Source organism: Hemitrygon akajei, unplaced genomic scaffold, assembly GCF_048418815.1.
Source record: "Hemitrygon akajei unplaced genomic scaffold, sHemAka1.3 Scf000038, whole genome shotgun sequence".
In the NCBI taxonomy this organism is placed as follows: domain Eukaryota; kingdom Metazoa; phylum Chordata; class Chondrichthyes; order Myliobatiformes; family Dasyatidae; genus Hemitrygon; species Hemitrygon akajei.
Window position 1 is genome coordinate 8,931,004 of NW_027331924.1, and position 17,666 is coordinate 8,948,669.

Sequence of the window (17,666 nt, forward strand, 5' to 3'; positions counted from 1 at the left end):
CTCAGCCGTCTCTCCGGCCGTCTCTCTCCCCTCACTCAGCCGAAACGACAGCAGCTTTTCTTTAAAGTCTCCGCGCACAGCTACAGGAATCTCCGCTTCCAATTCGGCAGCCTCGCCTTCACCCCCTCTTCTCGAAAGGCCCATGACCCACACCCGCTCCCGGACATCGGACCACACCTTCCCCTAACATTTAATATGGGCTACGAATATCAATTCCATTCCAACCACAAGCATTAGCTACCGGTAATCTCTTTGATCCGTTACTTATGATAATAAGTACTGTTAGAGCATCAGCAACAGTTGCGATCATGGAGCGAAGATTTGACAAAATGGCAGGCAAAGATTTCGCTTGAGTTTATACTCGCGCTTTCGTTAGGGCAGTAGATCTGTCCGGTGCTCTTGCGGCCCCGGGAGCGGGGGTGGGTCATGGGCCATTCATCCTTTCGAGAAGAGGGGATGAAGGCGAGGCTGCCGAATTGGAAGCGGAGATTCCTGCAGCTGTGCGCGGAGACTTTATCCTTTATCCCTGCAGCCTTCACAATCCCGTCTCTCAATCACTTTACGGACAATTGTTTAACGAAGGTTTAAACACACAACCCCACTTGTTCAATGCTCAGGGCAATCACACAGTAGCTCAGACACTCCATCCCGGACGAGCCCCAACAATGAAACCCCCTTTTTGTCTGGGCTGCCCTCGCAGGCAGTCCCATAAATCTTACAATTACCTCGTAATTCCGGTGTATGCACACGACAGTCGCGCCAATTCTGTGCACAAGTTGGGGCTGAAATCATTCACAAATCATATTCAGCGGTCCACAGTGGACTACCGCAAACTGGCTCCATCAATAAAAGCACTTTAAATTTGTGTTTGTTTTGACTCTGAATTTAAGTTGGTTGCTGCTGTTTTGTGAACTATTTGATTTTCTCTCTCTCTCTCTGGGATAATCTAATGTGTAAATGGGAAATGTTGGCGGGTTGGAAGTGCCCACGGATCCCCCAGTAGCGTCCGAACTACTGAAGTCAGGCTGACTGACCTGCAGTTCCCAGGCTTGTCCCTGACAGCTCTTTAAACAGTAAAACAACATCAGCCACTCTTTAGTCACTGGGGCAACCTTCAGTGGACCTCAACAATTTTCTCTCTCCTTCCACAAAGCAGTGGGTCAGGCCTGAGGGTTCATCCACCTGAATGCAGTGTCGGCTGCTCATCATACTCGCTGGTAAAATGAATGTCCTCCAAAGCAACTCCACGGGTTTGCTTTATCCAGTGAGCAACCATGATAATTTACTCCGTAAATAATCCATTGTATGGGTATTCACCCCCTTTAATATGACAACCCAAATAGTCACTAGTACAGCCAATTGGTTTTAGAATTCATATCATTAGTTAAATGGAAATCACCGTGTGCAGTCTGGATGTTTCAATTAACTGTCCTAAAAATGCACGAGGACCAATTGATGCCGTGTCAGTGTCCTGGCAAAAACTACACCATGAAGACAAAAGAACTCTCCAAGCAACTCGGTGAAAAGGTTATTGAAAAGCAAAAGAAAAAAGTGATGAAGCACCCAGACAACAGTTGTTGGATATGCAGTGTACAGCAATTCTTTGTTCTTTGCACGTTGGACTTTGTTCTTGCTATTGTTTCATGCGGAGGACGATATTTTGTGAACTGTTTGAAATGATTCTTGTCCTGGGATAAATTGTTGTGCATGTAGGGGTGCCCTCGGCTTTGGGGGATGCACAAAGATTTGGGGATGGGCATGGATTGAATAAAATTTCATTGTCGAGGCAGCCATTTTCTGAACTGTGACACGATTCTGCTTCTGAGATAATCTAAATTGCATTTGGAGTGTCGGCGGATTTGGGGTGCGCACTGAAATGGGGAGAGCGCACATTTAGGGATTTGGGGTGCGCACTGAAATGTGGATAGCGCACATTTAGGGATTTTGGGTGCGCACTGAAATGGGGATAGCGCACATTTAGGGATTTGGGGTGCGCACTGAAATGGGGATAGCGCACATTTAGGGATTTGGGGTGCGCACTGAAATGCGGATAGCGCACATTTAGGGATTTGGGGTGCGCACTGAAATGGGGATAGCGCACATTTAGGGATTTGGGTTTGCGCACGGACACAGGGTGTATTCATTCTCCAATATGGCGGCGCACACTGATTCGCGAGTTGTGCAAACTTAAGACTGTGTCGTCCAGTATGGAGGTGCACATGTGGCTGTACTCGGATTTTGAGTGACACCCAGAATTGGATGTGTCGGCCGATCTGGAGTGGGGATATTTAATATTGAGACCGCCATTTCCTGAACTGTTTGAAATAATTCCTGCTCAGAGGATTATGTTTGCGGGGGTGTCAGCCTGTGTGGGTGCGCACTGAGTGGGTGATTTGGTGGCTTGTGGGCACATGACTTTGGGGGATGTATATGGATTTGGGGGTGTGCGCGGAATAAGGGGTTTTGTCGTCGAACATGAGGGTTCGCACGAATTTGCTGTCACATGTGTGTAGGCCGATCTGGAGATGCAAACACATTCGGGGTGCGCGGGGATTTGAAGTGTAGACAGGCATTTATTGTTTACTGTTTGAAGTAATTGCTGCTCTGAGATCATTTATAATAGATCTGGGTGTGTGAGCGTGTACGGGGTGCTCACAATTTTGGGATGGCGCCGATTTGGATGTGTGTCGGCACACTGCTTTGGAGTTACATACAAGAAAGGTATGTCGGCCAGCTCAAATGTTCTGAGGAACGCCAGAAACATTTCTTTACGGGTCATGAGGAATCCTTACTGCCCGTCTCCTGACCCACCTTCCGTGCTGGCTCCGCGCTCCTTCTACTACACACCCCAAACCCTGACACAACGGCACGGCTGCATTTCCGGACTGTGGTTGTGGTCTGGGTAAACTCGAAACTGCCTGGCAGGGCCGGAATCGCAGGGGTACAATTCCATGTTTTAGTTATTAGTTATTTGTTCTCACTCCCTGCCCCCCCTGGCTAAATTTTAATTCTGGCACCCACATACTGGCATGGGGAAATGTAATGCTGCCATTTTTAGCAGTTTGTAAAGTTGTTTAATCACAGTAACAGCTCCGTGTGATCTGTTATTTACTCCAGAGGAGGGGATAACGTTTTTAAAATTATTTTGTTATGTCGCAAGTTTTTCCCAGGATAGAAATAAAATAAATGTATTTGCTCCATGGTAGCGGTCCAATTGAACGTCCCGATTAGGGCATCACTTAATTCTGGAGATGTCAGAGTCCTCAGTAATTAGGGTATAGGTTTAAGGGCCTTAATTTCAAAGTTATATTTTCCAGTTTAGAGTAGTTATTTGCCGCTTTTCCTTTCTATTGCTACTAGGGCCCCGGGGCCTGTTGCCTTCCGCTGCCCTGCGACTCCCCGAGGTGGGGGAGGTTGCTTCGGCCCTCATGGAGCGGCGTTCCGCTGCTGTCAGTCTCTTCGTAGGGAGGAATGACGGATTTACCGATGACCCGGACTCCGAGACGGACACGAGGTCCGAGGTAGACTCGGTGTCTGGGGAAGTCCTGGCGACGGGCGGCTGGAGACCCTGTGCTAAGCTTCATCACTGCGGGGCTGCGGGATTGTTAGATTGCAGGCAATGAGTGCTCAGGTATGAGGGGGGAGGGGTTGGCCATGGTTTGTAGGGCTGTGTGGCCGGGGTTAGAGTTAGGGTGAGGGTGTAATTGCGCGGACATTAGGAAAATTATACCTCTTGGATTTCTTGATCTTGTTATTGGGGATTCAGTATCACACAACCCTGAAACTGTAGTCTGGCCCACGCATTGATTAACCAGGCCCAACGCTTGCCTTTATTGTGAACATCTTTTTCAAGGTGTAAGGTTATTAATATTGGTAAAGTGACGGGTCTGTTACTTACCGATCGTGTTGGCGGGGATGTTGGTTACAGGAAATGCGCGCTATGCGTAGGCCTGTGTAGACCACCGTTTCTGGTGGCGTGGGGACCACAGTCTGTGATGGGAAGTGGGTATTTATGGAGGTTGTATTTTCTCCATGGTCCAGGGTGATGAAAGGCTTGCCACTTTGAGCATTAGGGCATATAAGACCCAGCTGTTAGTTTTTATTTTGACCACTTGGGGAGTAGACTACGTTTTGAGGCCTAGTTATTTGGCTTCACCTCGCAGTAAGATGTAAACTCCCTGCAGTTGTTTTTGTCTGAGCTTTATGTTATATCTGTGTGTGTGTTGTGGGGCGGGTGTCCCCAGGAGTAAATTAACAGAATTTATTGGATGTTCAGTGTCACTTAACCCTGCAACCTGGAGTTTAGGGGTGACATATTTTCTGTGATCCCTTGGCTTTTTATTGCCATCCCGTGGAAAAGGATAATGAAAAGCTTGTCACCTTTGATGAGGTGCAATTATGTGGGCAATGGGAAATTATCTTGTGTTTTCTGATCCCATGATTGGACGCTCATCGTCACGCAAACCTGCCATATTGCTCTGCCCTACGACTTCATCACCAAAGACAACACTTACCTTTACTGGGATCCTCCTCGTCCGTGCACAGGTTTTAATGTTTATCTTTACAACTACGCTAATGTGGTTGGTTGTTGCTTATCGTTGGTGTCTCGGCGAGCGTTAAAGGGTGAGTAGGTCAGGTGTTGTGACGGTGTGTCGACCAGGGTTTCTGTGGCTGTGAGGGTCAGGTGTTGTGACGGTGTGTGGGCCAGGGTTTCTGTGCCTGTGAGGGTCAGGTGTTGTGACGGTGTGTGGACCAGGGTTTCTGTGGCTGTGAGGGTCAGGTGTTGTGACGGTGTGTGGACCAGGGTTTCAGTGACTGTGAGTGTCAGGTGTTGTGACGGTGTGTGAACCAGGGTTTCTGTGGCTGTGAGGGTCAGGTGTTGTGACGGTGTGTGGGCCAGTGTCTCTGTGGCTGTGAGGGACAGGTGTTGTGACGGTGTGTGGACCAGGGTTTCTGTGGCTGTGAGGGTCAGGTGTTGTGACGGTGTGTGGGCCAGAGTATCTGTGTCTGTGAGGGTCAGGTGTTGTGACGGTGTGTGGGCCAGGGTTTCTGTGGCTGTGAGGGTCAGGTGTAGTGACGGTGTGTGGGCCAGGGTTTCTGTGGCTGTGAGGGTCAGGTGTTGTGACGGTGTGTCTGCCAGGGTTTCTGTGGCTGTGAGGGACAGGTGTTGTGACGGTGTGTGGACCAGGGTTTCTGTAGCTGTGAGGGTCAGGTGTTGTGACGGTGTGTGGACCAGGGTTTCTGTGACTGTGAGGGTTAGGTGTTGTGACGGTGTGTGGACCAGGGTTTCTGTGGCTGTGAGGGTCTGGTGTTGTGACGGTGTGTGGACCAGGGTATCTGTGTCTGTGAGGGTCAGGTGTTGTGACGGTGTGTGGGCCAGGGTTTCTGTGGCTGTGAGGGTCAGGTGTAGTGACGGTGTGTGGGCCAGGGTTTCTGTGGCTGTGAGGGTCAGGTGTTGTGACGGTGTGTCTGCCAGGGTTTCTGTGGCTGTGAGGGACAGGTGTTGTGACGGTGTGTGGGCCAGGGTTTCTGTGGCTGTGAGGGTCAGGTGTTGTGACGGTGTGTGGGCCAGGGTTTCTGTGGCTGTGAGGGTCAGGTGTTGTGACGGTGTGTGGACCAGGGTTTCTGTGGCTGTGAGGGTCAGGTGTTGTGACGGTGTGTGGGCCAGAGTTTCTGTGGCTGTGAGGGTCAGGTGTTGTGACGGTGTGTGGACCAGGGTTTCTGTGGCTGTGAGGGTCAGGTGTTGTGACGGTGTGTGGACCAGGGTTTCAGTGACTGTGAGTGTCAGGTGTTGTGACGGTGTGTGGGCCAGGGTTTCTGTGGCTGTGAGGGTCAGGTGTTGTGACGGTGTGTGGACCAGGGTTTCTGTGGCTGTGAGGGTCAGGTGTTGTGACGGTGTGTGGGCCAGGGTTTCTGTGGTTGTGAGGGTCAGGTGTTGTGACGGTGTGTGGGGCAGGGTTTCTGTGGTTGTGAGGGTCAGGTGTTGTGACGGTGTGTGGGGCAGGGTTTATGTGGTTGTCAGGGTCAGGTATTGTGACGGTGTGTGGGCCAGGGTTTCTGTGGCTGTGAGGGCCAGGTGTTGTGACGGTGTGTGGGGCAGGGTTTCTGTGGTTGTGAGGGTCAGGTGTTGTGACGGTGTGTGGGGCAGGGTTTCTGTGGTTGTGAGGGTCAGGTGTTGTGACGGTGTGTGGGCCAGGGTTTCTGTGGCTGTGAGGGCCAGGTGTTGTGACGGTGTGTGGACCAGGGTTTTGTGGCTGTGAGGGTCAGGTGTTGTGACGGTGTGTGGGCCAGGGTTTCTGTGACTGTGAGGGTCAGGTGTTGTGACGCTGTTTGGACCAGGTTTACTGAGGCTGTTAGGGTCAGGTGTTGTGACGGTATGTGGACCAGGGTTTCTGTGGCTGTGAGGGTCAGGTGTTGTGACGGTGTGTGGACCAGGGTTTCTGTGGCTGTGAGGGTCAGGTGTTGTGACACTGTTTGGGACAGGGTTTCTGTGGCTGTGAGGGTTAGGTGTTGTGTCGGTGTGTGGGGCAGGGTTTCTGTGGCTGTGAGGGTTAGGTGTTGTGACGGTGTGTGGGGCAGGGTTTCTGTGGCTGTGAGGGTCAGGTGTTGTGACGGTGTGTGGACCAGGGTTTCTGTGTCTATGAGGGTCAGGTGTTGTGACGGTGTGTGGGCCAGAGTTTCTGTGGCTGTGAGGGTCAGGTGTTGTGACGGTGTGTGGACCAGGGTTTCTGTGTCTGTGAGGGTCAGGTGCTGTGACGGTGTGTGGACCAGAGTTTCTGTGTCTGTGAGGGTCAGATTTTGTGACGGTGTGTGGACCAGGGTTTCTGTGGCTGTGAGGGTTAGGTGTTGTGACGGTGTGTCGGCCAGGGTTTCTGTGGCTTTGTGGGTTAGGTGTTGTGACGGTGTGTGGGGCAGGGTTTCTGTGGCTGTGAGGGTCAGGTGTTGTGACGGTGTGTGGACCAGGGTTTCTGTGGCTGTGAGGTTCAGGTGTTGTGACGGTGTGTGGGGCAGGGTTTCTGTGTCTGTGAGGGTCAGGTGTTGTGACGGTGTGTGGGCCAGGGTTTCTGTGGCTGTGAGGGTCAGGTGTTGTGACGGTGTGTGGGGCAGGGTTTCTGTGGCTGTGAGGGTCAGGTGTTGTGACGGTGTGTGGGCCAGGGTTTCTGTGGCTGTGAGGGTCAGGTGTTGTGACGGTGTGTGGGCCAGGGTTTCTGTGGCTGTGAGGGTCAGGTGTTGTGACGGCGTGTGGACCAGGGTTTCTGTGACTGTGAGGGTTAGGTGTTGTGACGGTGTGTGGGCCAGTGTTTCTGTGGTTGTGAGGGTCAGGTGTTGTGACGGTGTGTGGGCCAGGGTTTCTGTGTCTGTGAGGGTTAGGTGTTGTGATGGTGTGTGTGGGCCAGGGTTTCTCTGTCTGTGAGAGTCTGGTGTTGTGACAGTGTGTGGACCAGGGTTTCTGTGGCAGTGAGTGTCAGGTGTTGTGACGGTGTGTGGACCAAGGTTTCTGTGGCTGTGACGGTCAGGTGTTGTGACGGAGTGTGGGCCAGGGTTTCTGTGGCTGTGAGGGTCAGGTGTTGTGACGGTGTGTGGACCAGGGTTTCTGTGGCTGTGAGGGTCAGGTGTTGTGACGGTGTATGGACCAGGGTATCTGTGGCTGTGAGTGTCAGGTGTTGTGACGGTGTGTGGGCAAGTGTTTCAATGGCTGTGAGGGTCAGATGTTGTGACGGTGTGTGGACCAGGGTTTCTGTGGCTGTGAGGGTCAGGTGTTGTGACGGTGTGTGGGCCAGGGTTTCTGTGGCTGTGAGGATCAGGTGTTGTGACGCTGTTTGGGACAGGGTTTCTGTGGCTGTGAGTGTCAGGTGTTGTGACGGTGTGTGGGCCAGGGTTTCTGTGGCTGTGAGGGTTAGGTGTTGTGACGGTGTGTGGACCAGGGTTTCTGTGGCTGTGAGGGTCAGGTGTTGTGACGGCGTGTGGGCCAGGGTTTCTGTGGCTGTGAGGGTCAGGTGTTGTGACGGTGTGTGGGCCAGGGTTTCTGTGGCTGTGAGGGTCAGGTGTTGTGACGGTGTGTGGGCCAGGGTTTCTGTGGCTGTGAGGGTCAGGTGTTGTGACGGTGTGTGGGCCAGCGTTTCTGTGGCTGTGAGGGTCAGGTGTTGTGACGGTGTGTGGACCAGGTTTTCTGTGGCTGTGACGGTAAGGTGTTGTGACGGTGTGTGGACCAGGGTATCTGTGGCTGTGAGTGTCAGGTGTTGTGACGGTGTGTGGGCAAGTGTTTCAATGGCTGTGAGGGTCAGATGTTGTGACGGTGTGTGGACCAGGGTTTCTGTGGCTGTGAGGGTCAGGTGTTGTGACGGTGTGTGGGCCAGGGTTTCTGTGGCTATGAGGGTCAGGTGTTGTGACGGTGTGTGGGCCAGGGTTTCTGTGGCTGTGAGAGTCAGGTGTTGTGACGGTGTGCGGACCAGGGTTTCTGTGGCTGTGAGGGTCAGGTGTTGTGACGGTGTGTGGGCCAGGGTTTCTGTGGCTGTGAGGGTCAGGTGTTGTGACGGTGTGTGGGCCAGGGTTTCTGTGGCTGTGAGGGTCAGGTGTTGTGACGGTGTGTGGGCCAGAGTTTCTGTGGCTGTGAGGGTCAGGTGTTGTGACGGTGTGTGGACCAGGGTTTCTGTGGCTGTGAGGGTCAGGTGTTGTGACGGTGTGTGGACCAGGGTTTCAGTGACTGTGAGTGTCAGGTGTTGTGACGGTGTGTGGGCCAGGGTTTCTGTGGCTGTGAGGGTCAGGTGTTGTGACGGTGTGTGGACCAGGGTTTCTGTGGCTGTGAGGGTCAGGTGTTGTGACGGTGTGTGGGCCAGGGTTTCTGTGGTTGTGAGGGTCAGGTGTTGTGACGGTGTGTGGGGCAGGGTTTCTGTGGTTGTGAGGGTCAGGTGTTGTGACGGTGTGTGGGGCAGGGTTTATGTGGTTGTCAGGGTCAGGTATTGTGACGGTGTGTGGGCCAGGGTTTCTTTGGCTGTGAGGGCCAGGTGTTGTGACGGTGTGTGGGGCAGGGTTTCTGTGGTTGTGAGGGTCAGGTGTTGTGACGGTGTGTGGGGCAGGGTTTCTGTGGTTGTGAGGGTCAGGTGTTGTGACGGTGTGTGGGCCAGGGTTTCTGTGGCTGTGAGTGCCAGGTGTTGTGACGGTGTGTGGACCAGGGTTTTGTTGCTGTGAGGGTCAGGTGTTGTGACGGTGTGTGGGCCAGGGTTTCTGTGACTGTGAGGGTCAGGTGTTGTGACGGTGTTTGGACCAGGTTTACTGAGGCTGTTAGGGTCAGGTGTTGTGACGGTATGTGGACCAGTGTTTCTGTGGCTGTGAGGGTCAGGTGTTGTGACGGTGTGTGGACCAGGGTTTCTGTGGCTGTGAGGGTCAGGTGTTGTGACGGTGTGTGGGCCAGGGTTTCTGTGGCTGTGAGGGTCAGGTGTTGTGACGGTGTGTGGGCCAGGGTTTCTGTGGCTGTGAGGGTCAGGTGTTGTGACGGCGTGTGGACCAGGGTTTCTGTGGCTGTGAGGGTTAGGTGTTGTGTCGGTGTGTGGGCCAGGGTTTCTGTGGCTGTGAGGGTTAGGTGTTGTGACGGTGTGTGGGGGAGGGTTTCTGTGGCTGTGAGGGTCAGTTGTTGTGACGGTGTGTGGACCAGGGTTTCTGTGTCTATGAGGGTCAGGTGTTGTGACGGTGTGTGGGCCAGAGTTTCTGTGGCTGTGAGGGTCAGGTGTTGTGACGGTGTGTGGACCAGGGTTTCTGTGTCTGTGAGGGTCAGGTGCTGTGACGGTGTGTGGACCAGAGTTTCTGTGTCTGTGAGGGTCAGGTTTTGTGACGGTGTGTGGACCAGGGTTTCTGTGGCTGTGAGGGTTAGGTGTTGTGACGGTGTGTCGGCCAGGGTTTCTGTGGCTTTGTGGGTTAGGTGTTGTGACGGTGTGTGGGGCAGGGTTTCTCTGGCTGTGAGGGTCAGGTGTTGTGACGATGTGTGGACCAGGGTTTCTGTGGCTGTGAGGTTCAGGTGTTGTGACGGTGTGTGGGGCAGGGTTTCTGTGTCTGTGAGGGTCAGGTGTTGTGACGGTGTGTGGGCCAGGGTTTCTGTGGCTGTGAGGGTCAGGTGTTGTGACGGTGTGTGGGGCAGGGTTTCTGTGGCTGTGAGGGTCAGGTGTTGTGACGGTGTGTGGGCCAGGGTTTCTGTGGCTGTGAGGGTCAGGTGTTGTGACGTAGTGTGGGGCAGGGTTTCTGTGGCTGTGAGGGTCAGGTGTTGTGACGGCGTGTGGACCAGGGTTTCTGTGACTGTGAGGGTTAGGTGTTGTGACGGTGTGTGGGCCAGTGTTTCTGTGGTTGTGAGGGTCAGGTGTTGTGACGGTGTGTTGGCCAGGGTTTCTGTGTCTGTGAGGGTTAGGTGTTGTGATGGTGTGTGTGGGCCAGGGTTTCTCTGTCTGTGAGAGTCAGGTGTTGTGACAGTGTGTGGACCAGGGTTTCTGTGGCAGTGAGTGTCAGGTGTTGTGACGGTGTGTGGACCAAGGTTTCTGTGGCTGTGACGGTCAGGTGTTGTGACGGTGTGTGGACCAGGGTTTCTGTGGCTGTGAGGGTCAGGTGTTGTGACGGTGTATGGACCAGGGTTTCTGCGGCTGTGAGGGTCAGGTGTTGTGACGGTGTGTGGGCCAGGGTTTCTGTGGCTGTGAGGGTCAGGTGTTGTGACGGTGTGTGGACCAGGGTTTGCTGTGGCTGTGAGGGTCAGGTGTTGTGACGGTGTGTGAGCCAGGGTTTCTGTGGCTGTGAGGGTCAGGTGTTGTGACGGTGTGTGGACCAGGGTTTCTGGGGCTGTGAGGGTCAGTTGTTGTGACGGTGTGTGGGCCAGGGTTTCTGTGGCTGTGAAGGTCAGGTGTTGTGACGGTGTGTGGGCCACGGTTTGCTGTGGCTGTGAGGGTCAGGTGTTGTGACGGTGTGTGGACCAGGGTTTCTGTGGCTGTGAGGGTCAGGTGTTGTGACGGTGTGTGGACCAGGTTTTCTGTGGCTGTGACGGTAAGGTGTTGTGACGGTGTGTGGACCAGGGTATCTGTGGCTGTGAGTGTCAGGTGTTGTGACGGTGTGTGGGCAAGTGTTTCAATGGCTGTGAGGGTCAGATGTTGTGACGGTGTGTGGACCAGGGTTTCTGTGGCTGTGAGGGTCAGGTGTTGTGACGGTGTGTGGGCCAGGGTTTCTGTGGCTATGAGGGTCAGGTGTTGTGACGGTGTGTGGGCCAGGGTTTCTGTGGCTGTGAGAGTCAGGTGTTGTGACGGTGTGCGGACCAGGGTTTCTGTGGCTGTGAGGGTCAGGTGTTGTGACGGTGTGTGGGCCAGGGTTTCTGTGGCTGTGAGGGTCAGGTGTTGTGACGGTGTGTGGGCCAGGGTTTCTGTGGCTGTGAGGGTCAGGTGTTGTGACGGTGTGTGGGCCAGAGTTTCTGTGGCTGTGAGGGTCAGGTGTTGTGACGGTGTGTGGACCAGGGTTTCTGTGGCTGTGAGGGTCAGGTGTTGTGACGGTGTGTGGACCAGGGTTTCAGTGACTGTGAGTGTCAGGTGTTGTGACGGTGTGTGGGCCAGGGTTTCTGTGGCTGTGAGGGTCAGGTGTTGTGACGGTGTGTGGACCAGGGTTTCTGTGGCTGTGAGGGTCAGGTGTTGTGACGGTGTGTGGGCCAGGGTTTCTGTGGTTGTGAGGGTCAGGTGTTGTGACGGTGTGTGGGGCAGGGTTTCTGTGGTTGTGAGGGTCAGGTGTTGTGACGGTGTGTGGGGCAGGGTTTATGTGGTTGTCAGGGTCAGGTATTGTGACGGTGTGTGGGCCAGGGTTTCTTTGGCTGTGAGGGCCAGGTGTTGTGACGGTGTGTGGGGCAGGGTTTCTGTGGTTGTGAGGGTCAGGTGTTGTGACGGTGTGTGGGGCAGGGTTTCTGTGGTTGTGAGGGTCAGGTGTTGTGACGGTGTGTGGGCCAGGGTTTCTGTGGCTGTGAGGGCCAGGTGTTGTGACGGTGTGTGGACCAGGGTTTTGTGGCTGTGAGGGTCAGGTGTTGTGACGGTGTGTGGGCCAGGGTTTCTGTGACTGTGAGGGTCAGGTGTTGTGACGGTGTTTGGACCAGGTTTACTGAGGCTGTTAGGGTCAGGTGTTGTGACGGTATGTGGACCAGGGTTTCTGTGGCTGTGAGGGTCAGGTGTTGTGACGGTGTGTGGACCAGGGTTTCTGTGGCTGTGAGGGTCAGGTGTTGTGACGGTGTGTGGGCCAGGGTTTCTGTGGCTGTGAGGGTCAGGTGTTGTGACGGTGTGTGGGCCAGGGTTTCTGTGGCTGTGAGGGTCAGGTGTTGTGACGGCGTGTGGACCAGGGTTTCTGTGGCTGTGAGGGTTAGGTGTTGTGTCGGTGTGTGGGCCAGGGTTTCTGTGGCTGTGAGGGTTAGGTGTTGTGACGGTGTGTGGGGCAGGGTTTCTGTGGCTGTGAGGGTCAGTTGTTGTGACGGTGTGTGGACCAGGGATTCTGTGTCTATGAGGGTCAGGTGTTGTGACGGTGTGTGGGCCAGAGTTTCTGTGGCTGTGAGGGTCAGGTGTTGTGACGGTGTGTGGACCAGGGTTTCTGTGTCTGTGAGGGTCAGGTGCTGTGACGGTGTGTGGACCAGAGTTTCTGTGTCTGTGAGGGTCAGGTTTTGTGACGATGTGTGGACCAGGGTTTCTGTGGCTGTGAGGTTCAGGTGTTGTGACGGTGTGTGGGGCAGGGTTTCTGTGTCTGTGAGGGTCAGGTGTTGTGACGGTGTGTGGGCCAGGGTTTCTGTGGCTGTGAGGGTCAGGTGTTGTGACGGTGTGTGGGGCAGGGTTTCTGTGGCTGTGAGGGTCAGGTGTTGTGACGGTGTGTGGGCCAGGGTTTCTGTGGCTGTGAGTGTCAGGTGTTGTGACGTAGTGTGGGGCAGGGTTTCTGTGGCTGTGAGGGTCAGGTGTTGTGACGGCGTGTGGACCAGGGTTTCTGTGACTGTGAGGGATAGGTGTTGTGACGGTGTGTGGGCCAGTGTTTCTGTGGTTGTGAGGGTCAGGTGTTGTGACGGTGTGTGGGCCAGGGTTTCTGTGTCTGTGAGGGTTAGGTGTTGTGATGGTGTGTGTGGGCCAGGGTTTCTCTGTCTGTGAGAGTCAGGTGTTGTGACAGTGTGTGGACCAGGGTTTCTGTGGCAGTGAGTGTCAGGTGTTGTGACGGTGTGTGGACCAAGGTTTCTGTGGCTGTGACGGTCAGGTGTTGTGACGGTGTGTGGGCCAGGGTTTCTGTGGCTGTGAGGGTCAGGTGTTGTGACGGTGTGTGGACCAGGGTTTCTGTGGCTGTGAGGGTCAGGTGTTGTGACGGTGTATGGACCAGGGTTTCTGCGGCTGTGAGGGTCAGGTGTTGTGACGGTGTGTGGGCCAGGGTTTCTGTGGCTGTGAGGGTCAGGTGTTGTGACGGTGTGCGGACCAGGGTTTGCTGTGGCTGTGAGGGTCAGGTGTTGTGACGGTGTGTGAGCCAGGGTTTCTGTGGCTGTGAGGGTCAGGTGTTGTGACGGTGTGTGGACCAGGGTTTCTGGGGCTGTGAGGGTCAGTTGTTGTGACGGTGTGTGGGCCAGGGTTTCTGTGGCTGTGAAGGTCAGGTGTTGTGACGGTGTGTGGGCCACGGTTTGCTGTGGCTGTGAGGGTCAGGTGTTGTGACGGTGTGTGGACCAGGGTTTCTGTGGCTGTGAAGGTCAGACGTTGTGACGGTGTTTGGACCAGGGATTCTGTGGCGGTGAGTGTCAGGTGTTGTGACGATGTGTGGGCAAGTGTTTCAGTGGCTGTGAGGGTCAGGTGTTGTGACGGTGTGTGGGGCTGGGTTTCTGTGACTGTGAGGGTCAGGTGTTGTGACGGTGTGTGGGGCAGGGTTTCTGTGTCTGTGAGGGTCAGGTGTTGTGACGGTGTGTGGGCCAGGGTTTCTGTGGCTGTGAGGGTCAGGTGTTGTGACGGTGTGTGGGCCAGGGTTTCTGTGGCTGTGAGGGTCAGGTGTTGTGACGGTGTGTGGACCAGGGTTTCTGTGGCTGTGAGGGTCAGGTGTTGTGACGGTGTGTGGACCAGGGTTTCTGTGAATGTGAGGGTCAGGTGTTGTGACGGTGTGTGGGCCAGGATTTCTGTGGCTGTGAGGGTCAGGTGTTGTGACTGTGTGTGGGCCAGGGTTTCTGTGGCTGTGAGGGTCAGGTGTTGTGACGGTGTGTGGACCAGGGTTTCTGTGGCTGTGAGGGTCAGGTGTTGTGACGGTGTGTGGGCCAGGTTTTATGTGGCTGTGAGCGTCAGGTGTTGTGACGGTGTGTGGACCAGGGTTTCTGTGGCTGTGACGGTCTGGTGTTGTGACGGTGTGTGGACCAGGGTTTCTGTGGCTGTGAGGGTCACGTGTTGTGACGGTGTTTGGACCTGGGTTTCTGTGGCTGTGAGAGTCAGGTGTTGTGAAGGTGTGTGGGCCAGGTTTTATGTGGCTGTGAGGGTCAGGTGTTGTGACGGTGTGTGGGCCAGGGTTTCTGTGGCTGTGAGGGTCAGGTGTTGTGACGGAGTGTGGACCAGGGTTTCAGTGGCTGTGACGGTCAGGTGTTGTGACGGTGTGTGGACCAGGGTTTCAGTGGCTGTGAGGGTCAGGTGTTGTGACCGTGTGTGGGCCAGGGTTTCTGTGGCTGTGAGGGTCAGGTGTTGTGACCGTGTGTGGGCCAGGGTTTCTGTGGCTGTGAGGGTCAGGTGTTGTGTCCGTGTGTGGGCCAGGGTTTCTGTGGCTGTGAGGGTCAGGTGTTGTGACGGTGTGTGGACCAGGGTTTCTGTTGCTGTGAGGGTCAGGTGTTGTGACGGTGTGTGGACCAGGGTTTCTGTGGCTGTGAGTGTCAGGTGTTGTGACGGTGTGTGGGCCAGGGTTTCTGTGGCTGTGAGGGTCAGGTGTTGTGACGGCGTGTGGACCAGGGTTTCTGTGGCTGTGAGGGTTAGGTGTTGTGTCGGTGTGTGGGGCAGGGTTTCTGTGGCTGTGAGGGTTAGGTGTTGTGACGGTGTGTGGGGCAGGGTTTCTGTGGCTGTGAGGGTCTGGTGTTGTGACGGTGTGTGGACCAGGGTTTCTGTGTCTATGAGGGTCAGGTGTTGTGACGGTGTGTGGGCCAGAGTTTCTGTGGCTGTGAGGGTCAGGTGTTGTGACGGTGTGTGGACCAGGGTTTCTGTGTCTGTGAGGGTCAGGTGCTGTGACGGTGTGTGGACCAGAGTTTCTGTGTCTGTGAGGGTCAGGTTTTGTGACGGTGTGTGGACCAGGGTTTCTGTGGCTGTGAGGGTTAGGTGTTGTGACGGTGTGTGGGCCAGGGTTTCTGTGGCTTTGTGGGTTAGGTGTTGTGACGGTGTGTGGGGCAGGGTTTCTGTGGCTGTGAGGGTCAGGTGTTGTGACGGTGTGTGGACCAGGGTTTCTGTGGCTGTGAGGGTCAGGTGTTGTGACGGCGTGTGGACCAGGGTTTCTGTGACTGTGAGGGTCAGGTGTTGTGACGGTGTGTGGATCAGAGTTTCTATGGCAGTGAGGGTCAGGTGTTGTGACGGTGTGTGGATCAGAGTTTCTATGGCAGTGAGGGTCAGGTGTTGTGACGGTGTGTGGACCAGGGTTTCTGTTGCTGTGAGGGTCAGGTGTTGTGACGGTGTGTGGACCAGGGTTTCAGTGGCTGTGAGGGCCAGGTGTTGTGACGGTGTGTGGGCCAGGGTTTCTGTGGTTGTGAGGGTCAGGTGTTCTGACGGTGTGTGGGCCAGGGTTTCTGTGTCTGTGAGGGTAAGGTGTTGTGATGGTGTGTGTGGGCCAGGGTTTCTCTGTATGTGAGAGTCAGGTGTTGTGACAGTGTGTGGACCAGGGTTTCTGTGGCAGTGAGTGTCAGGTGTTGTGACGGTGTGTGGACCAAGGTTTCTGTGGCTGTGACGGTCAGGTGTTGTGACGGTGTGTGGGCCAGGGTTTCTGTGGCTGTGAGGGTCAGGTGTTGTGACGGTGTGTGGACCAGGGTTTCTGTGGCTGTGAGGGTCAGGTGTTGTGACGGTGTGTGGACCAGGGTTTCTGTGGCTGTGAGGGTCAGGTGTTGTGACGGTGTGTGGGCCAGGGTTTCTGTGGCTGTGAGTGTCAGGTGTTGTGACGGTGTGTGGACCATGGTTTCTGTGGCTGTGAGGGTCAGGTGTTGTGACGGTGTGTGGGCCAGGGTTTCTGTGGCTGTGAGGGTCAGGTGTTGTGACGGTGTGTGGACCAGGGTTTCTGTGGCTGTGAGGGTCAGGTGTTGTGACGGTGTGTGGACCAGGGTTTCTGTGAATGTGAGGGTCAGGTGTTGTGACGGTGTGTGGGCCAGGATTTCTGTGGCTGTGAGGGTCAGGTGTTGTGACTGTGTGTGGGCCAGGGTTTCTGTGGCTGTGAGGGTCAGGTGTTGTGACGGTGTGTGGACCAGGGTTTCTGTGGCTGTGAGGGTCAGGTGTTGTGACGGTGTGTGGGCCAGGTTTTATGTGGCTGTGAGGGTCAGGTGTTGTGACGGTGTGTGGACCAGGGTTTCTGTGGCTGTGACGGTCTGGTGTTGTGACGGTGTGTGGACCAGGGTTTCTGTGGCTGTGAGGGTCACGTGTTGTGACGCTGTTTGGACCTGGGTTTCTGTGGCTGTGAGAGTCAGGTGTTGTGAAGGTGTGTGGGCCAGGTTTTATGTGGCTGTGAGGGTCAGGTGTTGTGACGGTGTGTGGGCCAGGGTTTCTGTGGCTGTGAGGGTCAGGTGTTGTGACGGAGTGTGGACCAGGGTTTCAGTGGCTGTGACGGTCAGGTGTTGTGACGGTGTGTGGACCAGGGTTTCAGTGGCTGTGAGGGTCAGGTGTTGTGACCGTGTGTGTGCCAGGGTTTCTGTGGCTGTGAGGGTCAGGTGTTGTGACCGTGTGTGGGCCAGGGTTTCTGTGGCTGTGAGGGTCAGGTGTTGTGTCCGTGTGTGGGCCAGGGTTTCTGTGGCTGTGAGGGTCAGGTGTTGTGACGGTGTGTGGACCAGGGTTTCTGTTGCTGTGAGGGTCAGGTGTTGTGACGGTGTGTGGACCAGGGTTTCTGTGGCTGTGAGTGTCAGGTGTTGTGACGGTGTGTGGGCCAGGGTTTCTGTGGCTGTGAGGGTCAGGTGTTGTGACGGTGTGTGGGCCAGGGTTTCTGTGGCTGTGAGGGTCAGGTGTTGTGACGGCGTGTGGACCAGGGTTTCTGTGGCTGTGAGGGTCAGGTGTTGTGACGGTGTGTGGGCCAGGGTTTCTGTGGCTGTGAGGGTCAGGTGTTGTGACGGTGTGTGGACCAGGGTTTCTGTGGCTGTGAGGGTCAGGTGTTGTGACGGTGTGTGGGCCAGAGTTTCTGTGGCTGTGAGGGTCAGGTGTTGTGACGGTGTGTGGACCAGGGTTTCTGTGGCTGTGAGGGTCAGGTGTTGTGACGGTGTGTGGACCAGGGTTTCAGTGACTGTGAGTGTCAGGTGTTGTGACGGTGTGTGGGCCAGGGTTTCTGTGGCTGTGAGGGTCAGGTGTTGTGACGGTGTGTGGACCAGGGTTTCTGTGGCTGTGAGGGTCAGGTGTTGTGACGGTGTGTGGGCCAGGGTTTCTGTGGTTGTGAGGGTCAGGTGTTGTGACGGTGTGTGGGGCAGGGTTTCTGTGGTTGTGAGGGTCAGGTGTTGTGACGGT